The 27,255-nt window shown below is 45.2% G+C and overlaps 1 protein-coding gene across 15 annotated transcripts in view; it reads right to left on the bottom strand.

Annotated features, from left to right (window-relative positions):
• CYRIB (CYFIP related Rac1 interactor B) overlaps positions 1 to 27,255 on the bottom strand; it is a 478,070-nt gene that overhangs the window by 334,196 nt on the left and 116,619 nt on the right. The window contains exon 3 of one of the 15 annotated variants that reach the window (XM_078686760.1): positions 1,531 to 1,640. The exons of the other annotated variants lie outside the window; for them this stretch is intronic. The gene's annotated coding sequence lies outside the window, so the exon portion shown is untranslated. The remainder of the gene's footprint in view (positions 1 to 1,530; positions 1,641 to 27,255) is intronic. 15 annotated transcript variants of the gene reach the window in all.

The following is a 27,255-nucleotide window of genomic DNA, read 5'->3' as shown; positions in this document are numbered from 1 at the left end:
GATATCTGTACACCCCCCTTCACACAATTGGTGGGGGATCCTCCCTCCCCTTGACCTGACATTCCTGCTATCATGTTGCTTTGATTGTCTCTGGCCTCACTGTATTCCCTCAATCCTCCCATCCTGCAATGTCAACGATTGTATTACGATCTCATGCTTTCCTCCCCACAGGACGCTTCGCCATTCGATTGTTTGTACTGCCTTGATTGTTTATGTTGTTAAGTTTCAATAAAAAGAAATACAAAAAAATAAAAATACAGGAGGTAGAGGCAAAAAGATAGGGGGAAACCACGCCAAGGATGCCAGGTCTAACAGTATGCTAATTTCTATTCAAAGTCAGAGGACTGTCGCAGATCCTACTTTCAGTGGAAATTGTCACAATACGGACTATTACTTATGCTTCTGGCTCTCATTAGAGATATAGAACACTCAGAAACAAGTGCACATATCACAGATATCCCTCATAGCAGCATCCATCCTTTGGGGGTCGAAACATTTAATATCATTAAATCGTGGAATGGTAACACTCGTTATTTACAGGGCTTAGAATTATCAAACGTGTGATGTGACGCATTGTGTGCACAACAGGCGGTTATTAAATTTGCAAGGAAAGGTAGATAAATGTAGCAAAATGCTCGTCCTGGGGCCCCACCTGCCTCACTGGCTAAGCCTCAGTGTTTACAATGAATTTGGCATTTGAGTCAGGCAGTACCCATCACAAAACCATATCACTTACAGTAACAACACACTAATAGTTAATTTTTATTTCTGTTTCCTCTTTCTAGCTTTATTTTGATATAGTTGTGTTTATTAGTTACAGACATACAAAAGAAGTTTTAAGCTGGCACGAGTTTGACAGATAATCACGTTAGCAAGCCTTATGATTAGTTTGAGTGTCCATACACAACAGACACACAAACTACGTTGACACTTCATCACTTAGTAAGTCTTTGTATTTCTGCCATACTGTCGTGGCACTCTAATACCAGATCACCGACTGCTCTCTGTTGTCTTGCTCAGATGTAAGACATGTTATTGTAATATAAAAGTTCTACTGCTGAATTCCGTTCTTCAATAACATTGACATTTATAGGCAGATCAGCTAACAGTTCTGCAAAATAGGGAACATGTTAACTGACACCAAGTAGAAAGATCATTATCTGGCGACACTTCCTTGATAACTGAGACTGAGCAGGAAGCAAGTAGGACTGCCAACCGTTTTTCAGCCTTTCTTACCAAATGCCCTAGAAGGTCACACAATTCAACAGTTTTGCTGCATTTAAAGATTAGCTTGCTTAAGAATTTAAAACCAGAGAATAATAATAACTAAAATACAGTTTAACGAGTCAACAAAATAAAGCTCTACAGCATATTTGTGGGCATTTCTAAGGCAAGGGGCAACGAAGCACAGATTGTTTAAACAGTCGAGGGAAGTTGGCAACAGTGAGCACATTTATTGACACAGACCAACAAACAAGTTACTGAAACAATCTTAGCAAGTAAGACAAGTATAGGTATGATTTCACTTACCATGCCTCACAACAAAAACGGTGAAAGAGCATGGCACCCATTTCAGTGCAGTAGAAAGATCAGGACAGGGGACTCTAAATACAGTGCATGGTCCTTGCGTCTCTAAGGTGCTGTAGGGATACAATGCAAATAAGGTCTGGTAAAGTCAGAGGACTGCCTGTAAACCAATGCAGCTGGAAGGGCGAACAGATCTACCACTTGTTATAAATCCAGCCTGGCTCCTTCAGGCCTATTCTGAGCAGATGCTCTCTATAGAGTAATACAAAATCCTTTAGGCACACACTATGTACAGGTTATATATTTAGAGCTTTTCACATCGTTGTTTTCATCAAAAGTATGTTCTTGAATAATTTCAATTTCCACATGAAAGTTACACGGACCCAAATATTTGACTCCAGAGATCGTTTATTGTAGATCATTTCCAGTGTTCAAAACATCAAATTCTTTCCATTAGCTAACACGTGTTTCGTCAGATTTAACAACGTCATCAAGGTTTCAATCATTAATAAGAAATATCAGGGATGACATTTCCAATTTATGCCATACATATTGGGCAACTACATTATCACCACCCACTCTCGTGAGCCTGTTCGTGTTACATGCATCATCAGTACAGAGACATGCGTTGGTAAAGGTGAGCATGCGTGCAACCAAAATAGTGTTTGAAATTTTCGGACATTACTCCTATTTGTCTACCTGAGCACTAACTTGTATCCAGTTAGTTATATCAATACGGACAGAAGCAAAGGGGAAAAATTCAAGATAATAAAAACAGTTATAAAATTTCCTATAGTGGTTCACTGCATCATTTAGACAGTGATTGAAAGCGATATCTATAATCAATACAACATATACTAAAAGATAAGCAAAAGTAGAGGTAAAAGTAAAGTGTAACTCGCGAAGTCACAGTAATGCAAGGTAACATCCATAATGGAATTATAGTGCTGTACCTTACAACCCCATGCAGGGGTAAGCGTAGGATGGCAAGTTACCCCATACCCATTTGCCTCTCTGTGAACCAATGAAAAGCAAAGCTGTGCTATACGAGGGAGAACAAAAGAGCACCTGAATAGCCAGAAAAAGGCCATGCCATTATCTCCCTGTAAGGGTTAGCATTTGACATTTTGGGTGGGCACTTGAAGCATGTAGTACCGAATTGCAGGACGCAGGTTTGCGGAAAAGTCTATTATCATTAGCAACGTACAACTGAACATCGAGGAAGATGATCCTCTCTCTGCTGTGTTGGTTTGTGAACCTGATGTTGTACTAATTGTCAAGATACGTGCAGTAGTCATTTAGTCGTTCAACACTGCCAGTTCATACCATTAGACAGTCGTCTATGTAACTACCCCAATCAAAAACATGGTTATCCCAAGATGTTCCCTTAGGTCCCCAGATCAGCTGTCTCTACAGCCTCCCATGAAGAGGCAGGTGCACAAGGGGGCGAATCGGATACACATTGCAGTCCCCTTAAGTTGTCGAGACCGCACATCCTTGAACAGAAATACGTTGTTTCTAAGGATAAGCTACGTCATCTGTAATAGCATCTCAGCTTGTTCCCAAAGGCTCACAGATCTTTTGGTAAATATCTGCCGCAATGCTGCCAGTCCATGATCATGTTCTATACTGGTGTAAAGTGATACAACGTCTGTAGGACTTTGACCTTTGTGCTAAAGTTCCCTAAACTTTTTGCTTTCCCCACTAGACCTTTTTTCTGACATGGTGTTACCAACTTAGAGGCTTTGGACACTTTGCTACTGCTAAACAGTGTCAAAGTGCAAGTGCTCCCTGTATAAAGTGGAATGGTAATTGGTTGTCCATGATTAGTAGGTTAACCTTACTAGTAAAGTGCACAATGTGTGCCAGGGCTGGTAATGCAAATGCTACTAGTGGGTCTGCAATCAATAGTTTGGGGAACTCAATTTACCCTTGTAGGCTTGGGCAACAATGTAGAAGGTGAAAAGCTATTATCCACTCGTACTGAAGATGGTCTGATGGACTACAGCCGAACAGACCGAAACGTCGACCTTAACCTCTATTCCTCAGAAATTTAGTTATTGTGGAGCAATTTGTACTCTCATTCTAAGATTCTTTGCTTTTAATTTAATTGGAATAGATGCTTAGTCATGTATTGTGAGGCTATTTTGATTTGACTTCTTTACATGATTATTATTTGCTGATGTGTTTTATCCTTTTGTACGCCAATTTAATTCAAATATAAAACAAGATAAGTTTTTCAAACTACTAGGTTCTCCCGTGTTTTTTTCATATTTTGATATTTTATGTGTTTTATTGTCTGATGACACTCTGGCGTTAGTTCCGGTAGGACTAACCCCCTGATTTGTGATCAACAAATAGTCTTCTTCAAACCAAATCCCTTGCAGGCTCTTTTTACCTTCTACTTGTGGGCCTGCAGCACTATTTGTGCCACCCAAACAAGTAGCTTTAAAAAGGGAACTCAGGCCTGCCATTGCAGTGCCTGCACACAGCTTGTTAAACTGCCATGTTGTTCTGACAAGTGCACCCACTTGCCAAACCTTACCTTTCTCTACACATCAGACACCCCTATGGTAAGTTACGTGTACCCCCTGGGCAGGGTGCAGTGCATGTGAAAGGTAGGACATGTACTAAGTTGTCTATCGTGTCCCGACAGTAAAATAATCTCCATTTGATTTTTCACTGTTTAAAGGCCATCTTGCCCATAGGAGAGAATGGGAAGGCTGTGTAATATGTCTTCCAGCCGATTTTCACGAAGGCTTAAGATGGAAAGGTGAAGTTTAGTATGCCTGAACTCACAATGTAATAACACATCTTTTTATGAAGGTGGTTTTTGCACTGTGGGTTTAGAAGCCACTGTTTTAGAAGTGGCTGAGTTTTTGAGCTCCAACATTTCTGTGTGTCTCCGCCTGGCTGTGGATTGACTGTCTGGATTTGAAAGCGATAGGATATGGGGAATGTCTTGACCTAGGGGAGGAGGTGAGACAGCAACAGGCTGACCTGCATCTGGAGTGTAGGAGGAGTAGCCCCTAGAGGTCTGGGCTGCTGCTATAAAATAATTGTCCCAACTCCTGCTGAGTAATTGAGAATCCAGACCCCCACTAATCAAAGGAAGAAGGTGTCACTGGCAGGGAGGCACCCAGAACTGGTTTGAACAGCGGTCAGAGCCCACTGAACACAAAGACTTCAAAGCCATTGAGGGGTATAACTCAGGAACACAAAAGTTTCCAGGAGAGTATCACCGGCGCTGTGTGCACGTGCTTGTTGCAGCCTGAGACCCTCATAAGTTGTCCCTGTGATCGCGGGCACTTGGGAGTCCAATCGATTATCAGCAACGCTGTGTGCGTGTGCTTCGTGCAACCTGAACCTTCTATGAGGATGGTGCAGTTATTGTGTGCACCGTTATTCAAGTGAGTCCCACAACGCTGTGTGCATGTGCTGTGTGCAGCGTGAGACCTTCGGGAGGATTGCCTTATCGTGCACCCGGAATCCAAGTGAGTCTCAGCAACGCGGTGTTGGTGTGCTTTGTGCAATGTGAGACCTTCGTGAGTATGGCCTTGTTAACCTTCGAGTGGAGGGCCCTGTGATCGTGCACCCGAAGCTCAAGAGGGTCTCTGCGACGCTGTGCGTGTGTGCCCTGTGGCAGCCTGAGATCTTTGTAGCAGTAGCATCCCAGACCGGCAGCCACAGAGGAGCTGAGCCACCGGCCCGAGCCCGCCGTTGCAAAGTCCCAAAGATTGCATCGGAGGCCCAAACCGCTGGACGAGAAGAGGAGAGTGGGTTTGCGCCCCTCAGGTAAAGTGCATCGACTCCTGGGGCAGGGCACGGGCTCGGTGGGAGATGCTCTCGGCCTCTCATTTCAGCAGCGCGAGCTTCTGCTTCGGCTCGTATCGCAGCCCGTATTGCTAAGAGTGGCAGTACCGGGGCCTGGGTGCCGAGCTGCACTTTTTGTGAAATATGTTGGGGGAAACTGTTGTCAGAGGCTACCTGCGAGTCAGCCAAGTGACGGAGAGACCGCCTACAGCACTGTGATCGGTGCCAGAGTGGATTACAGATTACTCCGTTTCTGCATAGCGGAGTACCGGATTGTCGTATTACACATTGCATCATTTCTGCATAATGAAGTACCTCATTAGTGTATTACACATTGCATCTTTCTTGCATAATGAACTACCCGATTAGTGTATGATGCATGGCATGGTTTCTGCATAACAAACGACCTGATTGTCATAAGACGCATTGCATTGTTTCTGCATAACGAACTACCCGATTAGCGTATTATGCATTGCATTGCATTATTCCTGCATAACGAACTACCCAATTAGTGTATTACGCATAGCCTTACATATGTATAACGACGTACCTGATAGTTGTATTATGCATAGCATTATTTTTACATTGCAAAGTACCCAATTATTGTGTTACGCATTGCATTATTTTTACTTTGTAAGGTGCCCGGTTGTTGCGTACGCATTGCATTATTTTTTACAAAAGTGCCTGATTCTAGCATTACGACCTGCATAACATGGTGTTAGGGTTACAATAGAATGTTTAGAAGTGCTCATTAATATCGCCAGAACATACAAGGGCTGGCTGGCCTAACAACAGGCCAGGAGGAATATTACAAATATGCATATGTTGGATTTATATGGTGTGGTCTTATCGTATATCTTTTTATATAAAGTTTATACTAGTTTTATAAAACTCGTAAGGAGTCTATTTGTGGTGTCATCATTGGGTTGCTGTGAGCATGGTTGCAAATACTTTACACATTTGCCTTGAAGATAAGCCTGGCTGCTCGTGCCAAGCTACCTAGGGGGTGAGCGGGGACTGGCTATCTCAGAAGGTGACCTGCTTTTCCCTGACGTTGGAACGCAGGTACCAAAATGGCCTACGGTACCTACCTCAGCCAACCAGGGATCCCGGATCTAACAACTGTGTCAGGTTTCTGTAAAGTTTTATTATTTCCTTATAACGTAGACGTAGATCTGCTACTGGCATTGTGTCAATCTCTGGATGCAGAGGGTAGGCCGCTAAGACTGGCCAAGTGGCTCCGTCACTTCCAAACGGACCTAGTCTTGTTTTGTCTTTTGTATGGGGGAGGGCGCCTTTAAACCAGTTTATGTGCTACTGGTAAGTGAGCGGAATTTCAATGTCCTCATACGGACAGTATACATTTGGTGTTTCATCTTCAATGTAAGAATGAAATGTGTTTGATTGTGCATCTGATTGTAGGAATTTAACCCATGAATAGAATACCTCTGTTCTATATGATTCGTGAGCCTCAATCACGAATGTTACTGCCACACCCCTAGCGGTGAGTCCATAGTTGGTTAGCTTTTGAGTAAGGGAATGCCTACCATTTTCTGAAATGTTGGTTTCCTCTCTATTTCTTCTTCCCTGACTGCAGCAGGCTATGCTCGCCCAGCTGCATTTCTGTCAGCCATTTGTTTGACAAAACGTTTCAAGTAAGAGTTTCAAGTAAACTGAGATAAGGTTTTATGCACAATAGGAACTGTTTGTCCTTCAAAGTTGATAAACCTACAACCAATAAATAGGAATTTTGCCTACTCCGATAGCTTCCTTCCCACTCCAGACGTTTCTGGGGAAATGTGAGTAGGGTTCTCTGAGAATAGAACAACTGAACTACTCCGATTTGACTGATAAATAAGAACCAAACCAACTTTGTCGTGTAGTTCCTATCAACCCATACAGGATCTGCGCGTTTAGACAACATACACTGTAGGATTGGTGTCAGACCGATTCTATTCACACCTACAGAGTATGTTAGCCTGTGTACCAGCTAGCTCACAGTGCCACTATAAACTCCTCTTACCAAGGAGAAAATAGTTCTTGTCAACTAGCCAACATGACCACCCCGATCCCTCAGAATCGTGGAACTGCTTTTTGCTCAGTCAGTCAAGCTCACTTCGTCTCAGAGAGATACTCAGAATAAACGGTGGGGACGTTTTTCAATGAGCATTTATTGAACCAGTGTCATTCTAGTGTAAAATAGGTGTGCTAAAGCAACCATTATAGACAGTAACAGATATAGATGATTATAAGCACCAACAGAGTAAAAGGATGGTAGATTTCCACTATCGTACTAAAACAATGAATACAGGCAAGTATATAAAATGCAGGGCAATAAAAGGAGTACTCCTACGATGCGACCCTAACTAGATGTACCTAAGTGTACCTAACATGTATGTGGGTGTAAAGCCAAGAATCCCTCTAGGATAAAGTCAACCCCATTACCTGAAGTGAGAGACTGTGGGACCCCGTCCTGGTCTCAAGATTAACACCCCGCAAGGGATGTCAGACCACGGCGAGCTAGAGTGCATGCAGGTGCCTCAGCGTCTCGCATCAGTGTGTCAGCATGGAAGTCCTTTTCTCGTTGGACTATCTCAGCAAGAGATGATGTATATATACCCAAAGTGGTACCCCCTGGGGATATACCGTGCTGTGTCATCTCTGACTAGGATGACGGAAGGAATGACCCTTGGTACATAGTTATTATGAAGGAGATGTAGGCCTGCTGTTATTCCAAGAATACATATACATAATGAATGCGGCTTAAGCTTTTCAGGGAAAACCCCATGTCATTTCTGGGCATTACCGTAAATAAGTAAAAGGTCAGTACTAGGAAACGTTATGTAGTGTAATGGTACGGGGAATATAGGTGAAGTGTTAGGGGACTACCTGAGCCTATATTGGGGTAGCCTATATTGGGGTATCTATACGGGACAGAACAAGGGCTTGAGTTGTCCTTCACTCTACTATATTTGGATCGGATCAAAGAAAGTGTCAATGTTGTTAACCCCAATGGATTGAGGTGTCCATCTCGATTTTTTCCTTAGCCCACTATCTACGCTCAAGTCAGTTTTTACTTTCAAATCATCCAGAACCTCAAAAACAGTAACAGGATCTTCCTTAAGGCGTGAAACTGATAACATAACAGTGTCATGTATATCCTGGATAGATAATTCACTACAAGTCAGGCTAGGTGTATAGGTGTGAATTTCTTTATTCATTCCAGAATTCAATTACAAAACTTTATCAATTTTAAGCACCTCGTAAATTTATACAGGTCTATTTTCATTTTGCAAATATCACCATATGTTTCAAGGCAGAATCCCATCCCTTTCTTAAACAAGGATTCAATAATCAGAGGTAAGGGGGAGCGGTGGACAGATTTACAATTGATACATCCTGAATCTGATACTCATTCATTTCTTCCTGTCCCAGTATCTCATGTGTCCTTCTTTCTCCTATTTGTTCTGACCCTTCTCTTGCCCCTTCTCCTTTTCTTAAATTCTCCATTCTTTGGGGTGGTTCCCGGTTTCCCATTCGGATTCTTAAAACCTCCCTTAAAAAAAGGATTCTCCTCCAATTTCTGGTGTATAGTACCCATGCCTCCTTCTAGCCCACCATCACTGCTAGGCGGAATACTGACTGAAGTACTGAGGTTACTGGAGGAGTAATCCTGTTATCTGTCTACATCTTTCCTAATCAGATGATCATATTTTTTAGAAAATGTGAAGACTCCCATTTCTATGGTCTACTTCATTCCTTTTTAGTTTCCTCGCCTTTCTTTGTTTTACATCTGCCTGAGGTAGGTTTCTTACATGGTTTAGTAAGTCATAGTTTTTCTAAATGGGTTCTGAAAGTTTTAAATCAGAAATTTCTTTCTCTAGCTGTTGGATTTCATGTTGTAAGTCATATACCTTGCGTTCAGTATTTTCTATTTGTATCCTTCATCAGCCTCATGGCGCCTGACGTAAGTTCTTGTTCCTAACTAGACAGCAAATCATCGTCCCGATCGTCATAAGTGAGTATTATACGGGGTCTCAGTCGCCATCTATGCAGTTTAATAAATTGTTTGAGGTTGGCCCCATCCCACCATTTGGAGGTCCTGTTTTTCTTTAGTTTTTCTAAATGAATAAATTTAGCTCCATGTTCCTCTTGGTTCTGTAGGTTCCCACTATTAACAGTTCTTTCTACTGTTGCACCCATACTCGGGTATCTAACAAGCTTGTCAGCCATTTTGTCCTGATCCATTGCAAGTTACAATTGCAAGTCTCTACAGGGTTTCAGGGAGCAATCTATATCCCTACTGCGTTACAGCAATAACAGGGGTAAAAGGGGGATCTCGCAATGAATCACACCTGGCAGTTTAAAACATTTTAAATCAATAATTAGAAAGTGGTGAAGACAAGGGAGGAATATTTACCCTACACTCCTAATTAGACACTCTAAAAACCAGAGGTCCTGAACAAAGTCATACAAAACCCTTTAGGCACACGCTATGTACGGGTTACATATTTACAGTTTTTCAGTGTTATGTTCATCAAAAGCATGTTCTTAAGTAATTCAGATTTCCACACAAAAAGTTAGTGTTCCAAATCTTGGACTGAAAGAGATCTTATATTGTAGATCAGTTTCAATGTTCAAAACATCAAATTCTTTCCAGTAGCCAACATGTGTTTCGTCGGATTTAACTACTTCAACAGGGCTACAATGATCAATACGAAATAACAGGGAGCTGATAAGGGCAAGATGAAATTGCAGTGATGACCAGGAATGCGAGAAAGCACTTAATGACATTCGCAATGAGGTTCCTACAAAGAGTATACAATCATCAGTTCGTCATTGCTGCCAGGAAGCGAATCGCCTAGATAAGTAGATCAGGGACACTTACGAAGAGACAAGCAAGGACAGGTGGGGCCTAATAAGGTAAAACTGGTTAGAGACTACAGCAGACTTTCCTTTCAATTTCAGAAGTATCTATATAAACACTGGAATTTATTAACTACGGACTGGCTTCTTAGAGAACATTACTTTCCGTAGTGGGCGGACATTTAAAGAAATCTCCTTAGTCCTAGTTACCCCAAGTACACACAAAGATAATTGGTTGATAATACATATGCCCGGTTTCTACAAACGTGGGCACTGCAGAATGTGCAGATGGGCAATGAAGAAGACCACAAGATTTGATGTCAAAGAAGTGGGTACCTTTGATATATTACAGAACAATACGTGCAACACCAAATATGTTGTGTACATTATCTTTTGCAAGTGTAACCGGACATATGCCGGTAGCACTATTAGATGCCTCAAAGATAGCGTGGGTGAGCACATGAGAGCTGTTAAATCTAATGACACACGATCCACCATGCGACCCACGCCATGGAATGCCCAACACAGATGGAACATAAGAGCTTTAGATTCTAACGCATAGAACACATGATTAGAGATCCCAGAGGGGGAAATAGAGAACTCAACTTAAGACGTAGAGTGGCTATGTGGATATTATGATTACGGTCCGTGGAGAATGGGCTTAATATCGATTGTGAACTACAATACTTTTTGGGCGAGTAATATGTTATTTTACCTGTTTCAGCTGGCGGTCAATTTGTACATATGTGAATTGTCATTCATGTAATTTTTCACCTTACTTGATGTTATTATCGGTCATTGATGCAATATATCTGACTGAGGACAGTTTATATTGTATCTGAGAGTATAATGATTGGGTTACTTGTCGTGAGGTCACTTTGATGGCTATACACAATGAATATCTACAAACGTATATAATTTAAACACTCATTGAATTAAAATTGGAGCTTCTTGGCTACGGGACAATAAGCAATAGTTTTCCCTATAGAATACTATTAATTGGTTTATTCCGCTCTTTAGCACCTCTAACATAAAGATTCCAATAATTTATTATGAGAGGGTGATAGCTGTTCCAACGTTGATACTATGATAGTACTATTAAGGGTGCAAGCATGCTTAGTTACTTCGACTCAACACTCGGAGTGGAGTCTTGCATTTATATTCTCTTACTATGACTATATTATTTGCTGTACCGTCAGTTCTACTTTCAGCTATTGCCCCTAGGGGCATGATTCTAGACACCTTTCGGACCAACATGGGACATATTTCCAATCTTATTACGGTTTGTTCGCTACGGAGTCATTTTTGTTTGCTAAAGTAGTCCCCATTTATTTATTTATTTATTTATTTTCTTATATCGCGCCGGAATCAATCCCGTAAGGGTATCTCCGCGCTTTGCCGCTTTACCAGCCATGAGCATTAGCAGAGTCAGTGAGAGAGATTAATGGGGCTGGAATGCTTCCCGGAAGAGGAGAGTTTTTAATGTTTTTCTAAAGGAGAGATGGTTGGTGGTCATTCTCAAATCTGTTGGAAGCTTATTCCATAAGGCAGGGCCGACTGAGGAGAATGCACGGTCTCCTTGTCTGGATTTTTTTTGTTACAGGGGGTTTCAGAAGAGCTTGGTTGCTTGAGCGGAGTGACCGGCTAGGTTGATACAGCTCCAGTGATTGAGAGAGATATTTAGGACTATCCCCATATAAGCACTTGTGGACCGTACAGCATATCTTAAAACTGATGCGCTGCCGTATAGGGAGCCAATGCAGTTCATCCAACAAGGGCTTAGAGGGAGTCCTAGTCGGTGCACTCATGACCAGTCTAGCCGCAGTATTCTGGACTACCTGCAAACGGCCTACTGCATCTGCGTTTGCTAATATCAGCAGGCCGTTGCAGTAGTCCAGACGGCTGGTAACCAGGGCCTGTACGAGTGTCCTCCTGTAGATGTCAGGGAGATACGGGAAGACTCTTCTTAGAAGGCCAATGGTATGGAAGCACAGTCCTGCAATGTGGTTGGTATGTTCCTTAAGGGTCAGTTTTTGGTCGATTTTTACCCCTAGATTTTTAACGTGTGGCTTTGATGTTGGAACTGGACCCAAATCCAGCGGCCACCAGTCTGGAGACCACAGAAGACTTGCTTTGCCGAAGAGCATAACCTCTGTTTTTGCAACGTTACATTGGAGGCAATTTGCGGCCATCCAATGTGACACTGCCTTCATACCCTCAGCAAAGTTTTCCTTGACTTTAGGGCCAAGGGAGCTGAAAGGGTAGAGGAGCTGGGTGTCATCAGCGTAGGAGACCGGTGTGAACCCATACTTCCGCACAATCTCAGCAAGGGGGGCCACATATACATTAAACAATGTAGGGCTAAGGCATGAGCCCTGTGGCACCCCCTTTGTGAGCACCCTCGAGGTGGAGCAGTAGGGGCCCAGGCTAATAGATTGCGACCTCCCGGAAAGGAAGCTCTCCTGCCAGGATAGTGCTGAGCCTCCAATCCCCACTCCCTGCAAACGGCTGAGGAGGATGTTATGAGACACGGTATCAAAGGCCGCGGACAGGTCCAAAAGCACTAGAATCATGGAACCCCCTCTATCCTGTGACATTTTGATCTTATCAGTCACCGAGAGGAGGGCCGATTCAGTGCTGTGGTTGGGCCTGAACCCAGATTGCGATTGGTCCAGGCCCCCTGTCGCCTCGATAAAGCTGGAAACGATGGTGTTGAAGTGTTTCTCAGCCAGTTTGCTAATAAAAGGGAGGAGGGAAATAGGGCGGAGGTTGGAGAGCTCTGACCAAGGTAGGGTTGTGTTTTTGCGTATGGGGTTCACAACCGCTTCTTTCCAGGGTTGTGGAAGTTGCCCTTCGGCAAAGGAGAGATTCATTAGTCTTTGAATAGTGGGGCCTAAAGACTCCGTCAGGGGGGAAATCATTTTGGCAGGGATCAAGTCATTGGGGGAGCCGGTCTTCATTTTGTTAATAAGTGTGGTCAATTGTTGAAGAGTTATTTCTGGGATTACATAAAGGGTATTCCCAGGGGTCACCGTTGGAGAGATTTCAGAGGCCACAGTCTCTAGAGGGCCTGAGACTTTCATAATTTTCGTATATATCCCCTCGATTTTATCTTCAAAAAACTGGGAGATTTTATTGCAGAGATCTTGGGTAAAAACATTCGGGCTTTCACACATTACTGGGTTGGTAAAGGCCTGTATAACCTTAAATAGCTCTCGAGTAGAATTGCCTGCCTCTATTTGGGAGGTAAGACTAATTTTCCTCGCTTTTTTTATGTTTTTGTAGTAAGTGGTCATAGCTACCAGATATCGTTCCTTGTCTTCCCCCTTATGTGTCCGTCTCCACCGCTTCTCTAATTTCCTACATCCCTGCTTTTCTGCTTTGAGGGCCTCAGTGTACCAAAATTCCCTCTTAGCCATAGTTGGCTGTTTAACCGTTTTCTGAGGAGCCAGTATGTTAATGGCTGTCACCAGAGTGGAGTTAAATTTGGAGAGAGATGTCTCGACGTCATCCGAGTTTAAAAGTACTGGCTGCTTCCAGATTTGTGCGAAACTGGCAGGAGTGACTTTATGCCATGGTCTGCGTTTAATGGGCTGTGTAATAAGGTGATTAGTGGACTCAGGTAGATACAGAAAAGAAAAGTCTAGCATTTTATGATCAGATCAGTAGATGTACTTGGGGGGTTGACAGTAAACTTTAGGGAGGGAAGTAAAAATTAGGTCCAGGGTGTGGCCACCTGTGTGGGTGGGACCATTGTTACGAAGATGAAGGCCCAGTAGAGCAAGATCTGTCAAAAGTGCTATTGTATCAGGGTGGTCTGCAACATCAATGCGAAAATTGAAGCCTCTGAGTAAAATAACATTTTCGTTGGTTTTAATATAGGGAGCTAAGAGTTCTGTCAAGGCTAGGGAAAACCCAGCATTAGGTCCGGGTGGGCGGTATACTAGTGCCCCTTTCCAGTGTACCTTAGGGCTAGCTTTTAGATGAAAGATTACTACTTCCATAGTAGGTAGCATTACTTGTTCTAGAACCCTAATATTCAGAGTATCTTTATATATAATGGCGATCCCGCCTCCTACTTTCTCAAGCCGATCCTGGCGAAGAATTTTGTACCCCATAGGTATTCCCAAGGTGATAGCGGGGATAGTGTGGGGTTTGAGCCAGGTTTCAGTAATAAAACAAATCTCTGGTTTGATGCTGTGTATAGTGTCCCAGAGTTGTGTATGATGTTTAGGGAGGGACCTTACATTTAGTAGAAAACTTTTCCAACCTTTAGGAATATCAGGATTATCACAGGGGCGCCCAACTAGAATATGGGAATGAGTAGCATGAAAACCACATAAAATGCAGGAGAAAGGCCCTTCGGGACATATTGACAATCTGTTAGTACAACTATATTTGTCCTGGGGTTGTAGGGCAAGTAGGACATGTGCAGAATACCTGATATGAGGGGCGGTTGTAGGAACGTCCAAAATACCAAGTGTGGCAGAGTAGCAGGCCCCTGGCCCCGTCCTGTCGCGGACGGGCGCAGACGGGCAGCTCTTTGGCGGGTCTTAGGCGGGTCTTAGGCGGGTCTTAGGCGGGTCTTAGGCGGGTCTTAGGCGGGTCTTAGGCGGGTCTTAGGCGGGTCTTAGGCGGGTCTTAGGCGGGTCTTAGGCGGGTCTTAGGCGGGTCTTAGGCGGGTCTTAGGCGGGTCTTAGGCGGGTCTTAGGCGGGTCTTAGGCGGGTCTTAGGCGGGTCTTAGGCGGGTCTTAGGCGGGTCTTAGGCGGGTCTTAGGCGGGTCTTAGGCGGGTCTTAGGCGGGTCTTAGGCGGGTCTTAGGCGGGTCTTAGGCGGGTCTTAGGCGGGTCTTAGGCAGGGCTGCGCGCGATCGCTGCGCGCTCGGGGGGGTGCGAGGGCTATATAGCCCTGTGTTCAGCCACTAGAGCGCTAACCGCTCCTAGTGGGACCGGAAGTGCCGCAAATGCCTACCACCCCCTTGCTACAATGGGAGGTGGGAGGCGGCAACCAGCGCTATCAGTGACTGTGAAGGCACACGAGTGTGTCTAGAGGCAAGTGTTGCTGTAAAATGAGTGCGGGAAATGCGGTTTCCAATTTTAAAAATAGTACGCAGTTTTTAAAAATTAGTGCAAGTTCAATTATAAAAGTGACACAATCACTATCACGATCTTTTCAATCCTCAAGAGCGAGGCTGACCGGCAAGCGGGTTGGAGACACTGCCACAGTCTCCTTTATACTACGTCTGGTGAGTTGATTACAACCTTTTCGCACTGACATGGAGAATAGTAGTCATTTGATAGATTTTGATTTCCCTTAGTGATTACACATATTAGGGCTTTAAACGGGTCTTGACACTGGACCCATGGGAGTGATTTTATTTCCCTGGGATATTGATACACGGCTCTGAGGAAGGAATCAGGGTGAGTGACTATACTGTTTCAGTGAGACTATATTTGGGATCTCATTTGCAAAATATTGACATGGCCCTTTTCTGGATATTCATGTGGTCTTTTTGCCTCCCTCATATAGCATGGCTGTGCTTTTTATTGGTTCAGAGAGACAAAACGGGTATGGGGCAACTTGGCATCCTACGCTTACTCCTGCATGGGGTTGTAAGGTATAGCACTATAGTTCCCTTTTGGATGTTACAGTGACCTCGCGAGGAACACTTTACTTTAACCTCTACTTTTGCTTAGCTCTATGTATATGTTGTATTGACTATAGATATTGCTTTCAATCACAGCCTAAATGATGCGGTGTATCACTATAGGAAATGTTATATTTATGGCTTTCTTTTCTTTGGTTTTTCCCTCTGCTTCCGTCCATATGGATGTTACTAACCGGATACATGTTATTGTTCAGGTAGACAAATAGGAGTAATGTCCTAAAAATTTTAAACCCTATTTTGGTTGCACACATGCTCACCTATACCAACGCATGTCTCTGTGCTGAGGACGCATGTAACATGAACAGGCTCACAAGAATGGGTGGTGATAATGTAATAGCCTAATATGTGTGGCATACTTTGGGAATGTCATCCCGGTTATCTCTTATTAATCATTGTAGCCCTGATGAAGTCTTTAAATCCGATGAAACACTTGTTGGCTACTGGAAATAATTTGATGTTCTGAACACTGAAAATGATCTACAATAAAAGATCTCTGGAGTCCAAGATATGGAACACTATACCTTTCATGTGAAAATTGGAATTACTCAAGAGCATACTTTTGATGAACACAACACTGTGAAAAACTATAAATAATATAACCCTTACATAGCGTGTGCCTAAAGGGTTTTGTATGACTTTGTTCAGGACCCCTGGTTTTAGGGTGTCTTACTGGGAGTGTAGAGTAAACATTCCTACCTTGTGTGCACCACTTTCTAATTATCGATTTAAAATACTGTGTTAAACTACCAGATGAGCTTCATTGTGAGATCCTGCTTTTACACCCGTTATTGCTGTGCCCTCTAAAGAGGTTTTATTTACCTATTTAAGGAGCCACATGTAAAGCGGCGTTATCCACTTAAATATGAATTCGCATAAATTACAGATTTAAACAAAGTATTTCTAGCGGAAATGGAATTTGCTTCACAAGGGGGGCAATGCTTCCAGAAAGCCATCGTTCAGCTGTTGAGGGCTGTAATCAGGCATGTGAGGCGTGGTACAGCTGTCAAAACATTGCCAACATGCCCATGTTACTACTCAGGGAAGGGCTTTCGTCTACAGCAGGAAACAACTACTAATTGCAAACCAAACAGGATGGAAAGGATTGTTTCTTTGCGATTATATTTTGGTTTCACTATCCCCACCCATTCATTTTCGCATAGCACTCAATATGCAAGCATATTTCACAACAATTTTAAACACTCTGCGCTTGTTTTTTAAGGCCCAGTTTCTCGAACTCTTAGGCATCTCAGAATTTGACACATACTTAATAAATATGAAATGAAATGTACTATGCTACATCTAGAGCGTTTTTTTAATGCAAAGGTGTGCCCCTAGTGATCAGAGTGTAAACCCAAAACAGGCGATGGTCCAAATGAATGGGGCACTCCTTATATCACGAAAAGTGAGCAAATGTAGGCTTGTGTTTTTTTTTTATAGAAAAGTTGAACGTCACATATGCTATACAGCCACAGTTTATTTGCTGCTGGGAGCTAGAAAGGACAGTGCTTATAAAGTAGTTTTCCTGGACTTGCCCCCAAGACCGATTTATTCCTTTTTGGTGAATACAATTTTGAAAAGAAACTGATTCGTGTGTAGGTCTTTTTTCTAAAGAGGCACCTGTACCTTTAAAGAAATTAAGGCATTTTGAAGTGGCGAGTTGAAATGTCAAAACCACAAGCCAACAATTCCACAAAATAGGATGCATGGTTTTCCTATGACAGCAAAATACGTTGCAAACTTTAGCATTCCCTGACACTTAAAACTTCCATTTAAATCGACGCGATATATCCATCGTGTAGATATACCATAAAGCTAAACAACTGCAACCTTATTTTTCAGATTTTATGTTGGCCTTCTTTCTCAACCTCAAGAAATCATTCAATCTCAAGTGAGGAACCTGGAATAACATTTAGCAGTCAAGACTTCAAGTCTCCGCAAATGCCCACTGACTGAGGAACAGAACAATGCATGTTTGAGAATCATCTCAAAATGAACTCCACAAAACTGAATACCTTGCATATGGATCCTGTCAAAATTATACCATTTTATCCTCTTGGGCCCAGAAAAATGAACCAAAGCCAAACCAACACAAGGGAGTGTGGTGAAAAACAGCGGCGCAGTTGAGGTTGTCACTATGACCCAGATTTCCCTTTCCAAGCCAACAAAGTATCAAGAGACTCAGTCTCGCAATTAGAAACCTATTATTTATTTTTCTCCACCTCCAGCTCTCACACATAGGATGCAGGCCTAGTGATATCACTGCTCGATTATGTGGATGGCTTCTACATTCGACTCACTTTCAAAAGGAGTTTCCAAGCTACAAAGAATCCAGAATGTAGCAGCCAGACAAGTCCTACATCTGAACAGATGAGATCATATTATTCCTGCTCTCAAAACATTACAACCTGTTACCAGTGGCAAGAATATCATCCTTTCACACCTGGTGAACCAGAGGTTGTAGAACCTTCCATACAATCTAAAAACAGAAAATACAATTCAAGGACAAACCTCAGATGAATAAAGGCCCCATTTGCTGATCATTCCTTCTCTTAAAAAAAAACTGGAAGGAACTGCTACTCAGTACAGCCTAGAAAGTCAGAGAATATACTGCAGAAGAAACGAGATAATCAACCGCTAAATATTCAGAAGTTTCGCTCTTTCCAAAACCAGGGCAGGGCCCGATCGGACCAAAGGTCTCAATCCTGACCGGTTTGTTATGTTAAGTAATTTGTAAAGTGCCTGGTTACTCCAAACAGGAGAGTTCCAGCGCTGCGATTCGTTCTCAAATATAAGCCCCAGACAGTCACCCCAGAAAAAAAAAATGGTCGGTTAAATCGGTCTAAATAGCCATTTTTTAAGTTACATTCTGAGCTGGCCTTTCGAAGGAAACTGCCTGAGAGCAAGAGGCAGGGGGTGTTCCACAGCATAGTGTCTAACAAGCTAAAGGAGCAACCTCCCATGCATGCTTCTTTGACCATGGGCATCACAGCTAAAGAGGTTCCTGCAGACCTAAGACTTCTGGCAGGTACATAAGGATGGACATGAGGGCGCAGATAGCAAGGTCCTTTTTCATTCAGAAAGCGGTGACAAAAGCACATAGCTTTAAATGGCACTCTCTTCCCCATAGGGAGCCAATGCAATTTGGCAAGTGCTGGGCCTGCAGCGGACCGCCTAGGGAAATTAAGCAGCAGTCAGCCACATTTTGCACCCTCTGCAGTCTCCTCGATCTAGATGGTGAGGCTCACAAATAAAGTACACTGGAATAGTCCAGTCTACACATTACCAAGGCCTGGAGCACTGACTTTCTTGCATCGTCTAAGAGGAGAAATGTTTTCAAGGTCTCCAAAATATTTCCCAGCTAGACTAGCGAACTGATTATCAAACAAAATTCCAGAATCAAACCAATTGCAGAGGTTCTAAACTTTTTCCTTATGATCCGGTAATGGCCCTAGCGAGTCCAGACACCAGGCGGAGGACCAGATTGAAGGCTGCTTTCCAAAAATAAGAACCTATTTTCCCAGCACTGTCTACCCATCTTCAAATTCCTTTCTTTTTTCAACGCATATATATAACAAATGGTCATACTCCACACCATTCTGTAGTACCCTCACACACAGTACCCATACATGACACTTCAAAGAAGAACATTCTCTCATCCCTACACTTCAGATGCTGGAACTACTCAACCAATGGTCTTGAAAGCGCTTTGGGACTGGGAAAGTATAAACCAATATACTGTAATACAATACATTAGAATACAGTCAACCCTTTCTTATAATATGGTTTTCCACTTCTACATAGCTCCAATGTCCTGGACTACGCCCCATGAAAACTTCACAATCCTTTCATGGGAAATCCCTTGTAAATTCAGGGCAGGTGGAGGAGCAAAGGGGTGACTGGGTGAAAATGGGGACATCAGTTGTGACATCTCTCACCTTCCACTTTACCCTTTGTGTCTTTCCTTTTCGCTCCAAAAGAACGAGGTCTCCAAATCCCAAACACAGAGAACATTTTTTTATTTTACTGCCTGAAAGTTCAGTACCCAAACTGATGCATTTGAGAGTGCCACTGGCAGAAAGAAAGTTATGCAGAATGTTACCACAGAAACTGGAACTCCACAAGGCAAAATAATGCCATCAAATTAAAGATAAAGACTAACAAGAAACCCCGGGTTCCCTTGGCCCCCATTAACCAGCACATAAAACAAAGGGCCAGGGATAGGGCACTTCATTTCACACCTGAATAGAAACACCATTGATCCTTTAGCATTCATTTGTTAGACTGCGATTCAGGGATCTCTACCAAACCCATGTGGCAGCGATACCGCTAGACCTTAGGCTGCATCACAGGCCTAACTATAGACAATATCAAAGCTGACATTGAGAACACCAGAACCTTCATGTCCAGCATTAGAGGCTTGATATATTGAACTACGAGTGTGTAGCTTCCCAACAATGTCCTCGACTTGCCATCTTAAATTTTCTAGGAGACTTCAACCCAGTTGTGAAAAATGAAACTAATACTGATATAATAAACTACAAACAGTTACAATCGTAATTGAAGCATGGCAAGGTCTAGATATGCTGCTGTAGCTTCATGTATGGCTGACCACATATTCTTTTGGGGGTACAGTAAATACACCCATGCTGAACTGACAGTAGAATATCGAGTTGTTTGGTAATACTGTCACCAGCGACAAACGTAAGTTTTTTTTATATGGACTTTCCAAATTTGCCTCTGGAAGTAGTTATCCAGTAGCTAACCTTGGCACAGCATATCCACAATCCAAATCTATGTTAAAATGGATGCAAAGGGGGGTGTGGTCAAGTAAGATGGCTGAGTGGACTTGAAGCGCTTCAGCTCCGGACCCTCACGGCTGCCTTGGGCCATTCACGCTACGGATGGAAAGCGGATTTTTCATGGAATGACGAGTGGAGGAGCCCCAAACTAGCGGAGGCGCGGTTCAAGTTCTCTGGAATTGAGCGCCGATACGGGAGCAGGCTTGGGGTTGCGTGATAGTGAGGCGAGGCCTGGACCAAGATGGCGTAACGGCTCTCCCATAGCCACGATCGGCAGTACCGCAGCACAGCACCGGTGACGGCCCGGCCTCCGAGAGGAGAGAGGCAATCAAACACTAAAGGCGGAGAGGAGCGGTTGCCTTTTGGGCGTCCACTCCCATGTCAATGCTGCCAGGAGGGGGTTGGAGCGGTGTGGCTGCGGGGCTCAGCAGGCAACCCGATAACTGAGCGACCGGCCCCTGAATTCTGTGACGAGAGCATTGAGCGAAGTCTGGGCTGTCTGAAGGGGAAATAATAATCACGGTCAGTGCAACCATTTACTCTGGAATCATCCCCCGGGGCATGAAAGAGTTTACAATTTTGAGGCCTCGCCTGATCTTAAGGCGGCGGCTGGCAGGCTGGAGAGCTTTGGATCAGTCCGGTAGTGGACACTGGAGAATCTTAGAGGGCCACAGGGGCAGTACGAGGAGGCGTCCACATAAATGCTTTCCAGCTTGATGGGATACGAGGAAGCACAGCAGGGGCCGCCATCGTACGCAGAAGACGCCTGACCTCAACATGGATGAATCTTAAACAACCCCAGGTTGGCCAATAGAGCCCGAACAGGCCCTTGTGACTGGAGAAGAGCGAAGGACGGATCACTGACGCCCCACCAGAGTCCCTAACTCTCTGGGGTGTCGGTCACATCGCCTATGCCGTCCAAGAAATCCACAAACAAAGTCTCTCACTATTTCAAGGCAACTAATAAAGATTCCCCACTTCTGGACTCTCACCAAAAACAGAATACGGCGCTTACGCGGCAAGAGTTGGTGGCTACACTACGAGATTTTAAAGCAGACCTCTGTACCGAGATCAAACAGGACCTGCTGTCCTCCATGGATCACCTTAAGGCGGCCCTCAACGAGAAGATGATGTCTCTTCGCCAAGATGTTGATGCAGTGGGCACCAGTGTTAGAAGTGGAGGAGCGGACACAAGACCTGGAGATCAGAACCACCAAGCTACATGACACCCAACGAGATAAGTCTCAACTGCAACAAGCCCTACTCAAAGCGGAGGACTTGGAGAATAGATCCCGGCGGGAGAATGTCCGCATTCGTGATCTGGAGGAGGGAGCAGAAGGGCCGGATTTGGAGGCATTTGTGACAGGACTCTTCAGGGAGATTCTATCACCCCATCAGCTGAAGATTAAAATTGACCAAGCGCACCGTGTGGGGAATGCACAGCCGGGTGACCGAAGACTATCTCGGAACGTCCTGGTCAAGCTACACGCCTTCAAGACGAAAGAGGCAATTTTGAGTGCAGGGAGGAAGAAGGTGGACGTTTCCTTCCAGGGTTTCAAATGTTCAATATTCCAGGACTTGGCGCCCGCCACCCTCGCCTGACGACAGCTACTGAGACCCATCACCACCAAGCTGAGAGACGATAACAGATACCGCTGGTCGTTTCCCTTATGGTCTGGAATTTGAATACAAGAACAAATCACACCATGTGACAGAGCTGGCGGACGGCCTCCGCATTTTGGGTCTACCACCACTGGAGGAGGAGGCCTTGGAGGGAACTTCCGGCGGTACGGAGCAACATCGGAAGGGATCCAGATCCTGGCACACAGTCTCGAGACCTAAATGAATTTCCGGTAGCTGTTTTTGCAGAACAGCTAGGGGGCCGAAGCCTTGGCCCCTGAATGTCGCTGTCCAGAGATGGTTCTACAGACTAGTGACACTCCGCGAGCTGGAAGCATGAGAGCTGGCATCAGACGCAACTGCTTCGTTTGTCAAAGACACTAAGGTAGTGATTCCCTTTCCGTGCTAATTACTGTGTTTTCTATGCTCATTAGCACTTGGCAGTCGGGGGGTGCGGGCCTTGTCCGTACCACCCAGAATCTTCCCTGGTATGCCAGGGTGGTTCCGAGCTGCGGGCCCGTTGGCCGGGTGGCTCCCTGTTTTTGGGGTTTGTGGGGGGGGGGGTACCCCGGTGGTGGTATGTGAGCTATGTTTTATATTTCAGCAAGGCAATAAGAGTGCAATAAGCGGGGATCACGAAAGCAGAAAGTGCTGTGCCTTACAGGGGATCTAGCGAGGGGAGGTCTTTACAGCAGGCCTGGGGCGACCCCGGCCCACATAGCAGGGGGAGAGGGGAGGCCACGCAATGGTCTCAATAGCAACCTGGAATATTAAAGGCCTGAACTCCCCCCAAAAGCGCACAAAAATGTAGAAATACCTCACGGATAGAATGTTTGAGGTGGTGGCTCTACAAGAAACTTATTTGAAAAAGGACGCTCGGTTACGTCACAAATCATATCCCCTCACATACAAGTCGTCCTCTAGCACGAAGCATAATGGGGTGGCACTACTATTCCATAGCTCCACCAAATTCCAGCATGAGGCCACTATAACTGACCGGGAGGGCCGGGTGGTTGTGGTAAAGGGGTGGCTCAGGGGCACTTTGTGTACCTTCGCATCCATATAGGCTCCCAACTCAGGACAGGCTACCTTTTTTACATAAACCCTTTATTTGATTTCCGGGTTTGCGAAGGGGCCTCCTGGTTGTCCTGGGGGACTTTAACCTGGCTTGGCTTGAGTTTCTGGATAGCTCACATACACAGGGCATCAACGTCTACCTTTCCTAAAAGGGTCAAACAGCAAATATCCTCCTTGGGTTTGTGTGACGCTTGGCGGGAGCTACATCCCACTACCAACTATTACACATTCTACTCACACGTGCATCAGTCTTACTCCAGGATCGACTACATATTTATTAGTCAGGACATGCTGGGCTCCCTGCAGGCAGCACAGATTTTGCAGATTTCTATTTCCGATCATAGCGTGGTCACTATTAATCTACAATGGCCGGGGCCCAGGTCGGTCAAGGTACTTCCCGACCCCGATCCTACGTGACCCAGTGCTTGGTGAGGAATTAAGGTTAGCCATATTGGAGTTCTTTGCACACAACTCTCACGAAGACACCTCCGCGCAGAATAATTGGGACGCCTTTAAGGCGGTTATTCGGGGTAAATGTATCCAACTTATTGTGACCCTTAAACAACAAAAAAACAAAGAACGGGTAGATCTTGAACACGAGCTGGAGGTAATACAAAGGACACACAAAGCGACCCCACTAGGGTGATACAGCACCAACTTACCGCTGGGTGGGGCAAATTCTGCGCGATTTACAACAATAGGGCGGAATATACAGTCCTGAAATTGAGGCAGAATTCCTACTCTCAAGGGGATAACGTAGGGTCCCACCTAGCAAGATGTCTGCGAGTGAAGAGGGAGCGGGAATTTATAGGGGACATTATGGACCGTCAGGGACAGCTCACCCACACAGATGACAAGAAAGCCAATCTTTTTGGTGACTTATATGGGGAACTTTACCGGGGCTCCCACCCCCCAGACACAGCCCTACAGCGACAGCACTTAGATGCCCTGGCTCTTCTGAAGATATCCGCCGCGACCGCGGTGTCCCTCGACGTGTGTCCCTCGACGTCCCCATCTCCTCGGAGGTCAGATTGGCCATAGGGAGACTTAAATTACACAAAGCCCCGGGGCCTGATGGTCTGACGGCCCAATTTTATAAACCTTTCGTGGCAGAGCTCACACCCCAACTCACTGACCTGTTCCAGGCGATTTCCTCAGAGGCTCGCATCTCCACCTCTATGGCGAGGCGGTGATTTCGGTAATACCTAAGCCGGGGAAAGATCCCCAACAATGAGCCTCGTATAGGCATATAGCCCTACTCAATCTGGATGCCAAACTCTACTCCATGATACTGGCAGCGCGACTGGAGGGCCTGATGGTCGACCTAGTCCACCCTTATCAGTCGGGCTTTATACAGGGGTGACAAACTCACGATAACATCCGTCGCACCATACACCTTATTGAAAAAGCCTCCAAATCCAATTTGCCTGCTATTCTGCTAGGTCTTGACGCGGAAAAGGCCTTTGACAGGGCGGACTGGTCGATCCTCTCTCACACCATGCAGTGCTTTGGCTTCGGGGAGACCTTCCTCCACATGGTTAAAGCCAATTACTATCTTCCACAGTCTTGTGTGGTGGTGAATGGGCCCCCCCCTCCCTGCCCTTCGCGCACTGCAGGAGCACGCAACAGGGGTGCCCTCTTTCGTCTCTGTTCGCTCTTAGCATAGAGCCTCTGGAAGCCCACATTCGGGGCAATGAGGAGATAAAGGGAAATAAATTCAGCGGCATTGAGCACAAATCGCCTCTGAACGCGGATGATATTCTTCTCACGCTCACAGAGCCAGCCTCCTTCCTCCAGGCAGTGCAAGCAGAACTGCTGAGCTTCGAACAGGTAGCGGGCTTCATAGTAAATCTTTTGAAATCCTCCATTCTCAACCTTCCACTCCCGGCTGGTGAGGTTGCATGGTTGAGGGCCCAAACCCCCGTTCAATGGGCTAAACATGCTCTACTCTACGGTGGGTCTATCTCACAGGGGGTCTAACTCACAGCTAAAATAGGGGATCTGTACCGGGCTAACTATCCCCCCTTAATGACGCACCAGTTACAAGATTTTAAAAGATGGAAGACTCTCTATATCTCTTGGTTGGGGCAAATAAAGGCAGTTAAAATGACGGTCCTCCCCAGGATACTATATCTGCCAATCGCATTGGAACGCAACCTTCTGCCAAGCCTCCGGTCCATGGTCATTAAATTAATCTGGCAAGGGGGGGGGGGGGGGGGGGGTCGGGCACGTCTACCCTACCATGTCCTGAGAAAACCATAGAAAGGGGGGGGGGGGGGGGTGGCCCGACCAGACTTCACGCTGTATTACCAAGCGGCCCAGCTGAGGGTGGTGACGGAGTGGTCGGCCAGGGAGTCCGATAATCACTGGTTACATATGGACCGCCCAATTGCGGGGCGAACCATTTGGGATCGCCTGTGGAAGCCCTGGGGGGACCGCCCTGTGAACGCCTACCTGAGCACTCCCACATGCACAATGCTAACTATTTGGGATCAGGTCACAAGGAGAGAGGGATGGACTACTTTCCCTTCACCATTCACCCCTATCCACTATAACCCAGTGTTTCCACCAGCAATTCGGATGGGGCCCTTCGACTGCTGGAAGGGGGGTGGATGTTTCACACTCGTGGACCTCAATTTTGATATGTGGACCTTTGAGAGCTGCCAACGGGAATTTGGGATCCCCCCTAGTGAACACTACCATTATCTTCAGCTTAAGCACTGGGCCACGTTACCCCACATAAAAGAGGCCGTCACAAGAGAGATAAACTGCGATAAGAGTCATTGGCGACATATAAGGCGGGTTCTATGAAGGGTGCTATCGCTGCTTTATACACGTCACTGTTATCCACATTACATACTCCAGGAGCCCGCTACATGTCCTTCTGGGAGCAGGTATTGGGGCAGGATGTCACGGAGAACGAATGGAAACACTTGTGGGGGGGGATCTCTCCAGACATAACAAATCCGTAGCCCTGAGGGAAGCCCACTACAAAACACTGCTGGACTGGTATCTATACCCCACTAAGCTTCAGAAGATCTTCCCCCGACACATCCGATCTTTGCTGGCAGGGGTGCGGGAGAGGGGGGACTTTCGCCACATCTGGTGGGACTGCCCCAGTATCAGGCCGTTTTAAGAGGAAATCTTCTCCCATATCAAAGAGATACTTGGATACACAGTTCCAACAGATATTGGGGGCGCACTGCTCTGTCTCCGAGATCCAGGGTTGGAGCACACTTCAAACTCCGAAAAGGTCATCTTGTGGACCTGTCTGGGGGCGGCAAAACTCACTATAGCAGTGGCATGGAAAAAAACTGGTACCCCAGCGGTATCCCTTTGGCACGCCCGCTTGTGGGGACTACTCTCCATGGAGAGACTTGCGGATATTTTCAGGGACAACTACACAGCCTTTGAACTTAAATGGGGGCCTTTAGTTGGGCACCTTTCACAAGGCCTTCCTGCAGCAGTTTGCCCACCCTTGGGTAGGGCAATACGCCTCTTTCAATTTTAGAGCCTATGAACGAAGACCCCAGGGGACTTTTAGCCCATCGATGGTCGCAAGCGGAAGCCCGCATGGAGGACGAGAGGTGTCGGTGGAGTACTTCCTGATGCCATTTTTCATTTGATTTATGTTCACCACCATCGGGGAAGGGGTGGGGGAGAGTGGACAAGGACCGGGGTAGGAGGGAAGAAGGATCGTTTATATTGCTTGACGAATGTTTCGGGACATGTTGGGCCGAAATAATAAAAAAAATTATTTTTAAAAAAATGGATGCAAAGGCTATTTATTTTTTTGAGAGAAATCACCAAGGTCAGCAACTGGTTGCCCCAGAAACAATTCAAGGTAAGACAACTTGCCTCCAGAACAGTGGGATTATTTTTATT

This window comes from Lissotriton helveticus, chromosome 4_1, assembly GCF_964261635.1.
Source record: "Lissotriton helveticus chromosome 4_1, aLisHel1.1, whole genome shotgun sequence".
Classification (NCBI taxonomy): Eukaryota; Metazoa; Chordata; class Amphibia; order Caudata; family Salamandridae; genus Lissotriton; species Lissotriton helveticus.
The sequence above is the reverse complement of the archived record's forward strand: the minus strand, read 5'-3'. Positions and strand labels throughout refer to the sequence as shown.